This window comes from Trichechus manatus, unplaced genomic scaffold (genome assembly GCF_000243295.1).
Source record: "Trichechus manatus latirostris isolate Lorelei unplaced genomic scaffold, TriManLat1.0 scaffold00031, whole genome shotgun sequence".
NCBI classification, from domain to species: Eukaryota; Metazoa; Chordata; class Mammalia; order Sirenia; family Trichechidae; genus Trichechus; species Trichechus manatus.
The window spans coordinates 10,245,674-10,254,244 of record NW_004443967.1 but is presented as its reverse complement, the minus strand read 5'-3'; positions in this window follow the sequence as shown (position 1 = coordinate 10,254,244).

Here is an 8,571-nt window from a genome sequence, read left to right as displayed (position 1 = left end):
CACCCCGGGCCGGCCGCGCTTCTCCTCGCGGCGTCCCCGGGCGGTGGCCGCAGGTGCCTCCCACCTGCCCGACTCGCGATTTGCAGGCGGCCAAGGTGAAGTAGGGAGGGCACGGCCGTGGGCTGTGACTGCTGGCCTCGCGTCCCAGGTGCGGGCCCCGGGCCCGAGGGCGCAGGACTCGGAAAGGTCCTGGAACGTTCGCGAGGGCCCGCAGATTTGGTCGAGGGGAAACACTTTGCCTATTGGAAGCCGACAGGAAATTTCAAAACTTCCGGTGTGTCGGGGGAGTGCGCGCTGCGCGGAGCAGAAGTTGTGTCCAACTCCTCTCTTACACACATCCTCTATTGCAAATTGGATTGAACGTTAGGGCTTCATTCTCCTCTTAGAATGACTTTAAAACGTATCTAGTATGGATCTCCCCTTGTGCCACAGCTCGCAAGAAAAGTTGAGCGGCTCGGGAGTTTCTAGAAAAGAGCTTAGAACGCTGCAAGAAAACTTTATAATTTTAGTTGCAGTTGTTAACGCTGCTTTTCTGCTAAGAGTAAATGAGGAAGAAATTAGGTTTGTTTGCCATTGAACTGAGCATTTGACACACCCCCTCACTAATGTCTTTTGCGATTAGTGGTGGAGTCGCCCCAGCCTGAAATCACGGTGTTAGATCGTAACACCTGACTTGCGTGGAGGTAACAGAGTTGTAGAGGGGCCTTGGCTCACTGAAAACATTGTAGGATGTTAGTGAGAAAGGCTGGTAAGAAGCTAAATAGGCCCCAGCACTCAAAGCCGATGGCATAAAGTGTGCTTCTTTCATGCTCGCTCAGCAACTCTGTTCGTTTTACCTATAATTCTAACTAGTTATCTGGTTTCCCAGGCTGAAACTAGAGGCAGCACATTAGAAGAGGGTTTGGGTAGGTGTTACACCTGTTAGAGCCAGTGAACCCTGACAACTTGATAAGTTAAAAACGGTAGTGTGCGATATATAGCGAAACCTGTGAGAAGCGGAACTTGATGGCACTCCCTTGTTTTTCCATGTCTCGAAAGTTTTCCACCTTTGACAACGTGCAGTCTTACCACTTTTCTGTCTTTCTCTGTTGGGAAATATTTGAGGTTTCCTTGTATGACAGGTTTCCATCTTTCACAGGTTCTGGTTTTTGTAGGTTTAACTGTATGTATAGATAGAGAACAAAAACAGGCAAACGCTGTTTATTATATAGTGGTCAAGGGTGATTTGAGGAAGGGGCATATATCCCTTCCCTGAATCCTAGTAATTGATTTCATTATAATGGATAGTGGAACCAATAATTAATGTTGAAAATAATGACCTCAGAATATCAAGTGAGGATTAAATTATGATGTTGGTTTAAAAGGGTGCAGACACATAGATACGTTTTTTGTTGTTGTTATGAATACATGTCACATAGATACTTTTTAAAGAAAAATCCTTCAAAAAGCAAAGTTTTTGTACTTAAAGGATGAAGTTCCAGTTACCAATATTGAGAAAATTCATTCATGAGAAATACACCATACCCTAGGGTTGCTGGATAAATGAAATGATTTTATATTTGATACAGATTTGAATGTTTTTGAGTCAGATTTTGTCTCCTAAGTCTATGCTCCCAAGGGACACATCTCATTATAGCACAGGAAAGGCGTAATTTGTATATAAAGTACTGGCTTTACAGTGTTTTATAAATTTTGTGGATTGTTGTGGAGACCTGGACCTTGTTTACCCAAATGTCTTATTACTATTTAGGTTGTATTTTGGAAGAAACCAATAAACTGTCTTATAGTCATGTTTTTGCAAAAGCTGTTGTGAAGTATAGACATTTTGGTATATTTTCTTATCACTGTGGCTGTATTGAATATTTTTCTAGTAACAGCATTATAGCTATGTTGCGTGGGCCAGTTTAATTTGTAGACTCTTTGGTTTAGTAGGAAATTGTTTTAAATCTTTGTTTCCCTAGATCAAAAGGTAATGCATGTCTATTGCTACCCTCCCTCTTAAAAAAAAGGCAGTTTGGTAACATATAACGAAGTACATGGAAGGCCTATTTAATCTTTCATCCTCAGAGATAACCACTGTTTGGTTTATAGTTGTCCATTTTCTTTTCTTTGCATATATTTAGAATTAGTTTTTTAAACCTGGAAAACAGAATCTTGCTGTAGCATATTGTTCTGAAATATGTTTTTCTTAATATATCTTGAACATCTTTCCAGCTGAGTCTGAGGGAATTTTTTTTCCCATTCTTACTGTCCTTGTCATACACTGTCACATAAACATATTAACCCTGTCATATATTTTAGGTTAGATGTCTCCATAACCTAGAGCTGTGCTGTCCAATACAGTGCCCACTAGCCTCTTGTGACAACTTAAAATAATTAAAAATAAACAAAGTTAAAAGTTTAGTTCCTCAGTCTCACTAACCACATTTCAAGTAGGTACATGTGAATAGAGGCTACTGTATTAGACAGCACAGATATAGATTATTTCTGTCATGTCAGAAAGATCTGTTTTACAGCACTATCTAGAATATATTGTCTTTTTTAGTACATGATGCTAGTTTTTTCGATAACCACCTACTTACTGAGTCTTCTTTCTCTCGGGGTCTGAATTCTGTCACTGTCTTATTAGTTCTAGTTCTTAAATATTTCTTGAATTTGTCCAGAGAGCTTCATCTCCAATGATACTGTCATAATTCAGACCACTGTAGTCTCTTTCCTGGATGACTGAAACAGTCTCCCAACTGCTTCCAGTCTTGCCTCTGTCAGTTCCTTCTCTACACTGGAACCAGACCCTCATTGTGACTTCCCATTGCCTGTAAGATCTGATCCAGACCTATTAAAGTGGTTTATGATACCATTCTTGGCTCCATCCCGGCTTAGCTCTCAGACCTCATCACCACATCCCCCTCATGCTCTCCATCTCAGCCATGTTGACCTCTCTTCCAGTTCCTTGATTTTGAACCTTGCCTCCAGGCCTTCTGCATCCGCTATTCCTTTGCCTGATCCCCCTTCCCAACCCACGCCCACTTTCCTGGCTAAATCTTATTCTTCCTTTGGAAGTCTGGGCCAGTTTACAGCATCCTGTGTGTCCCTGAAAAGTAGCATGTAGAACACTCTGTTGAAATTACTTGCTTCTTGGGTTCCTTTGCTAGATTGTATGCTGTAGGAATAATACAGGGCTTGTGTCTGCTTTATTTACTGTTATATCCTCAGTAGGAGCCCTGTGGTGCAACAGTTAAGCGCTTGGCTGCTAACTGAAAGGTTGGCGGTTCAAATCCACTCAGCAGCTACTCAGGAGAAAGCCCGGTGGTCTGCTTCCATAGAGATGACAGTCAAGAAAATCCTACGGCCGGTTCTACTCTGTCACATGGGGTCGCTAGTCCAAATCGACTCAATAGCACTGAACAATAACAGCGTGTCTTCATTGCCTAGAATGTGACTTATTCATTGAAAGTGCTTGGTAAACATTTGTTGAACAGTGGATTGGTTAATCAGAACCAAAACTAAAAAAAACAAACCCACTGCCGTCCAGTTGATTCTGACTCATAGCGACCCTATAGGACAGAGTAGAACTGCCCCATGGGGTTTCCAAGGCCTTAAATCTTTATGGAAACAGACTGCCACATCTTTCTCCCATGGAGCAGCTGGGAGGTTTGAACCGCCAGCCTATCAGTTTGCAGCAGAGTGTTAACCACTGTGCCACCAGGGCTTCTGGTTAATCAGAAATGGTTTAAATTGGGATGGTTACTGTGACCACATGGAGTCTCTCAGCGGTAAAAACAGTTAACACGCTCAAAGGTGGGAGGAATCCAAGGAACTATTCTTAGTTTTTCTCCCTAAGACTATATTCATCTCAGTGACTCTTCATTCCAGCATTCTCAAATTCTCTTGTTCTCAATTCCAACCTATATTAGTTAGCATTTTTATTTTAATCCCAAATTCCAGGGATATAGAATCTAATCGGCCCAGCAGGGAGTCAGGAGTCCACTCATAGATTAGTCAGCTATGGCCCAGGCACAGGGTTATGTGGGTCAGTCATTCCTGTTGAGGCACACATCTCAACCCTGGGGGGAGTGCTCAGAGAAGAGGAACGGATTGGGCAGCTGTAACAAAAGATACATATAGAGAGATAAACTTATACATTTTTTTTCCCTTCACTTGTTCTCATTTACAACCCACATTAGCTAGATTTCCAGTTCCTGAATGTTCACCCTTAGCACTCCTATTCAGCATTGTACTAGAAGTCCTAACCAGTGCAATAATGCAAGAAAAAGAAATAAAAGGCATACAGGTTGAAAGAAAGGAATGAAGCCACTTCTTCGCAGGTGACACGATTGTTTACATAGAAAATTCCAAAGATTATACAGAAAAAGCAACCAACTCATTGAACTAATAAGTGAGTTTGACAAGATCACAGGAAACAAGATGATCACACAGAATTCAATCATATTTCTGTAAACTAGCAATGAACAATTAGACGTGAAATTTTAAAACAATACGATTTAAAATAACTCTTCTCAAAATAAATACTTAGATAAAATATAACAAAACATCTACAGGATTTATATACAGAAAACCACAAAAACACTGATGAAAGAAGTCAGAGAAGACCTAAATAATTAGAGGGTAAACCGCAGATTGGAAGATTCAATGTAATAAAGATGCCAACTATAGATTTAACACAATGCCATCAAAATTCAAACACGATGTTTTATAAGTAGCAAAATAAGATTTTAAAATTTATATTGAAAAGCAAAATAGCTGGAAGAGATAAATTTGAAAAAACAATGTTGGTGGACTCACTACCCTATTTTAAGACTTTACTATAAAGTTAAGTTTAAGACAGTGTGGTGTTTGTGAAGGGTGTGGTGTGATGGATCACTTTTATATGACCATTCTTGCTATGGTCTTATAACTCCCACCAAATGATTGGGTGGGGCTGTGCAAATAAGGTGCTTGTGGCCCTGTGGAGGGGCTTGGACAGCTTACTAATAATGCAAATAAGGTGCATGGCACCCTTTGTGGAGGTGGGACCATGCAAATAAGGTGTATGGAACCCTAATGAGGGGATTGGTCAGGTTTGCCATCCCAGAAGCAGAAATAGGGGACCTCACTACCACCAAGAAAGAAGAGCCGGGAGCACAGCACATCCTTTGGACTCAGGGTCCCTGCGCTGAGAACCTCCTAGACCCAGGAGACAGCTGTAACACTGGAGAAGTGGCGGCAAGTGTAGAAGAGAACCAGTAGCAGCAGAACCAGGAGACAGCGCAGTGGTCTTCCTGGCCCATGGAGTGAGAGAGCTGAGCTCCAGGAGGCTTGCTTGTGGAGTGGGGTGCCTTCAGGCACTTGCTGGTAGAGCTAAAGAGCTTTGTAACACTTGCCCAAGCAGGGCAGAGGCCGGGCCAGCCCAAGAGGCCCGAGGCGCTGAGAGGCTGAGGGCCAAGAGAGGCCTGCCTGTGGGCACTGCCAAGAAGGTGTCCTGACAGAAGAACTGTATTCTTAGTCATTCCTCATCCTGAATTGTAACCTGGCACTTCCCTAATAACCATAATTGTGAGTATTGTCTGTGAATTTTGTGTGGCCATTGCAACAAATTATCGAAGCTAGCAGAGAAGCAGAGAGTGTCATACGAAGGATGGCTGGTGTCAGAATTGGTAAAAAGGTTGGAGAGGAGGTTATGTCTGACCTCCACCTCATAGGGATCAGCCTTGGGCTGATGCTGATGATTCCCCCCCACCCCGTGAAGTAGATGAGGTCTGATGTCATCATGCCATTTTTACACAGGGTAAGACACATGATCAGTGGAACAGAATAGAGAGTTTAGAAATAGCTCCATGTGTAGGTTTCCTATGTTCTTACCCAGGGATGTCACACAGAGGGCACTCTTCCGCCAGCCATGAAAATTCAGTAACCTGTGCAATGTTTCTGCCCCAGGAAACTCATCAGAGACAGAACCCTAAGGTTTTCTTAGGGGCTCCACCCTGTGCGCAGCACGTAACAAAATTCCAGACTTGCAGAAAGAAAGCAGGTGTTAAGCATAAACCCTGTGTGTGCACAGTGTAGGCGTGCTGAACCACCCTTATCAGTTAACTCTTGACTGGGAACTCTCTTGAGAGCCAACTTCCCTGAGCCAAGTCCCAAGCCTGCTAGGTTAATTCTTTTCTGCACCCCACTTGGATGAATCTCAAAGGCTTTATGCTGAGTGAAAGAGGCCAATCTCAAAAGGTTAAAAAAAAAATACCCGATTGTCATGTAGTCAATTCAGACGCGTAGCAACCCTATAGGACAGAGTAGAACTGCCTTATAGGGTTTCCAGATCCGTCATCTTTACAGAAGCAGACTGCCACATCTTCCATGGAGCTGCTAGTGGGTTCTAGCCGCCGACCTTTCAGTTAGCAGTTGAGTGCTTAACCACTGCGCCATCAGAGCTTCTTCCTCAAAAGGTTACATACATATAATTCCATTTATGTGGCATTCTCAGAAAGACAACAGTGATGGCGAACAAATCAGTGATTGCCTGGGGTTAAGGGTGAAGGTTAAGGTATGGCTGCAAAGGGGAGGGAGAACCAAGGAGTTTTCTGGGGAGCTGAAACTGTTACATATCCTGGTATGGTGGTGGTGGTTACGGTAATCTATACACATGTTGAAATCCATAAGACGGTACACCCAAAAAGATCAATTTTATAGTATGTTCATTTTTAAAATAAAAATACTAGAAAACTTCATTGAGTCAGATAGATGATAGATAGAGGTACTCCTTTTACCCCCATAACTATATTATTGAGATTCCTTCCTAACTGATATTCTGGTCTCTAATCTTTTGCCATTCCAGTCTCCTACTGGTTTTTTTGATCATGCTAATTTCCTTCCCAAAAACACTTACTGATTCCTTATTTCCTACAAGATGAAGTCTAAACTCTTTAGCCTCATTAGCATATAAAGCAGTAGACACTCTGTCCCTAAATTGTTTTCCTAGCCTTCTATGACCCTCTGCTGCAGACAGTCTAGTTTACTCACTGCCCTTGAATATTAGCATTGTATGCTGCACTGCTTGTACTTTCGCTATTTCCCTAATCAGGAATGCTCTGTCTCCTCTTTTCTCCATTCATCTAGCTCTTGTCTAGTCTTCAAAACCCTGCTTCCTTCTCCATTATGTCCACTTCAGAATATTTCACCACAGTTTCTTAGGGAGTTTTTTACCTCTGCCTTCTGATTGATAATTACTAATGTACTGCTCTATGACAGCCTATATATTGTGCTCATAGAGCAAATTGTTAGCTTTGTAATGCTGCCTAACATTTAGGAACCACAATGACTAGTACCAATTCACATTATGTTTGTACCAATTTATATTTCAAAACACTTAGGCTAATTCTGGATACAGAGTAGGTGTTCAACCTTTGTATTTGTTTTCAAGGAGACAGTAGAGTAGAGCTACATTTGTAAAAGTAATCTTTCTTGTTCCAGTCACCATGACTTAACCAAGTTGTTTATATCATCTTTATTGATGTGTAATACACGTAAAATAAAATGTCACCATTTTAGATGTTCAATTTGATGAGTTTTGACAGAAGTTGAACTGTCACCATAGTCAAGATGTGGAACATTTCCATCACCCCAAAATGCTTGTTCTCCTTTACAGTTAGTCCCTTTGCCACCTCCAGTCTTAGCAACCATTGATCTGCTTTCTGTCACTATAAATGGTTAAGAACTTGGCTGTTAACTGAAAGGTTGGTGGTTTGAACCTGCCAGCCGCTCTATGGGAGAAAGATGTGGCAATCTACTTTTAAAGATTACAGCCATGGAAACCCTGTGGGGCAGTTCTACTCTGCCCTATAGGGTTGCTATGAGTTGGAATCGACGGCAATGAGTGGGTGGTGGGTGAGTCTAGAAATTTATATAAGTAGAATCACAACATGTACTCTTTTGTGCAGTGATTTCTATTTAGAGTAATCATGTATGACAAAGATTTTCTTGGATCTCTGTCTTTCTAATAGCATCGTTTGCAAAAGAGGTTGATTGTATATATCAAGACTTACATAAATGGAGAGATATACCATGTTCATGGATAGAAGACTTCATATTGTTAAGATGCCAGTTCTCTCCAAATTAATGTATAGATTCAATAGAAATTGACAAGCTAGCCCTAAAAATTGTATACAAATGTGAAAACCGAAAACCTTTTGCCTTTGAGTCAATTCTGACTCATAGCTACCCTATACGACAGAGTAGAACTGCCCTGTAGAGTTTCAAAGGAGTGGCTGGTGGATTTGAACTGCTGACCTTTTGATTACCAGCCAAGCTCTTAACCACTGTGCAACTTGGGCTCATACAAATCTAAAGGATCTAAAATAAGAAAAAGTTCTATAACAAATTTGGAGTACTTAAACTATCTGATTTCAGCTTATTATCAAGCTACAGTAGTTAAGACATTTTGGTACTGACATAAAAATAAACAAATAGATCAGTGTAACATAATAGAGAATCTAGAATTAGACTAATATAAATATAGTCAACTGATTTTTTTAATAAAAGTGCCAAAGCACTTCAGTAGCAGAAGGGAAAGTCTTT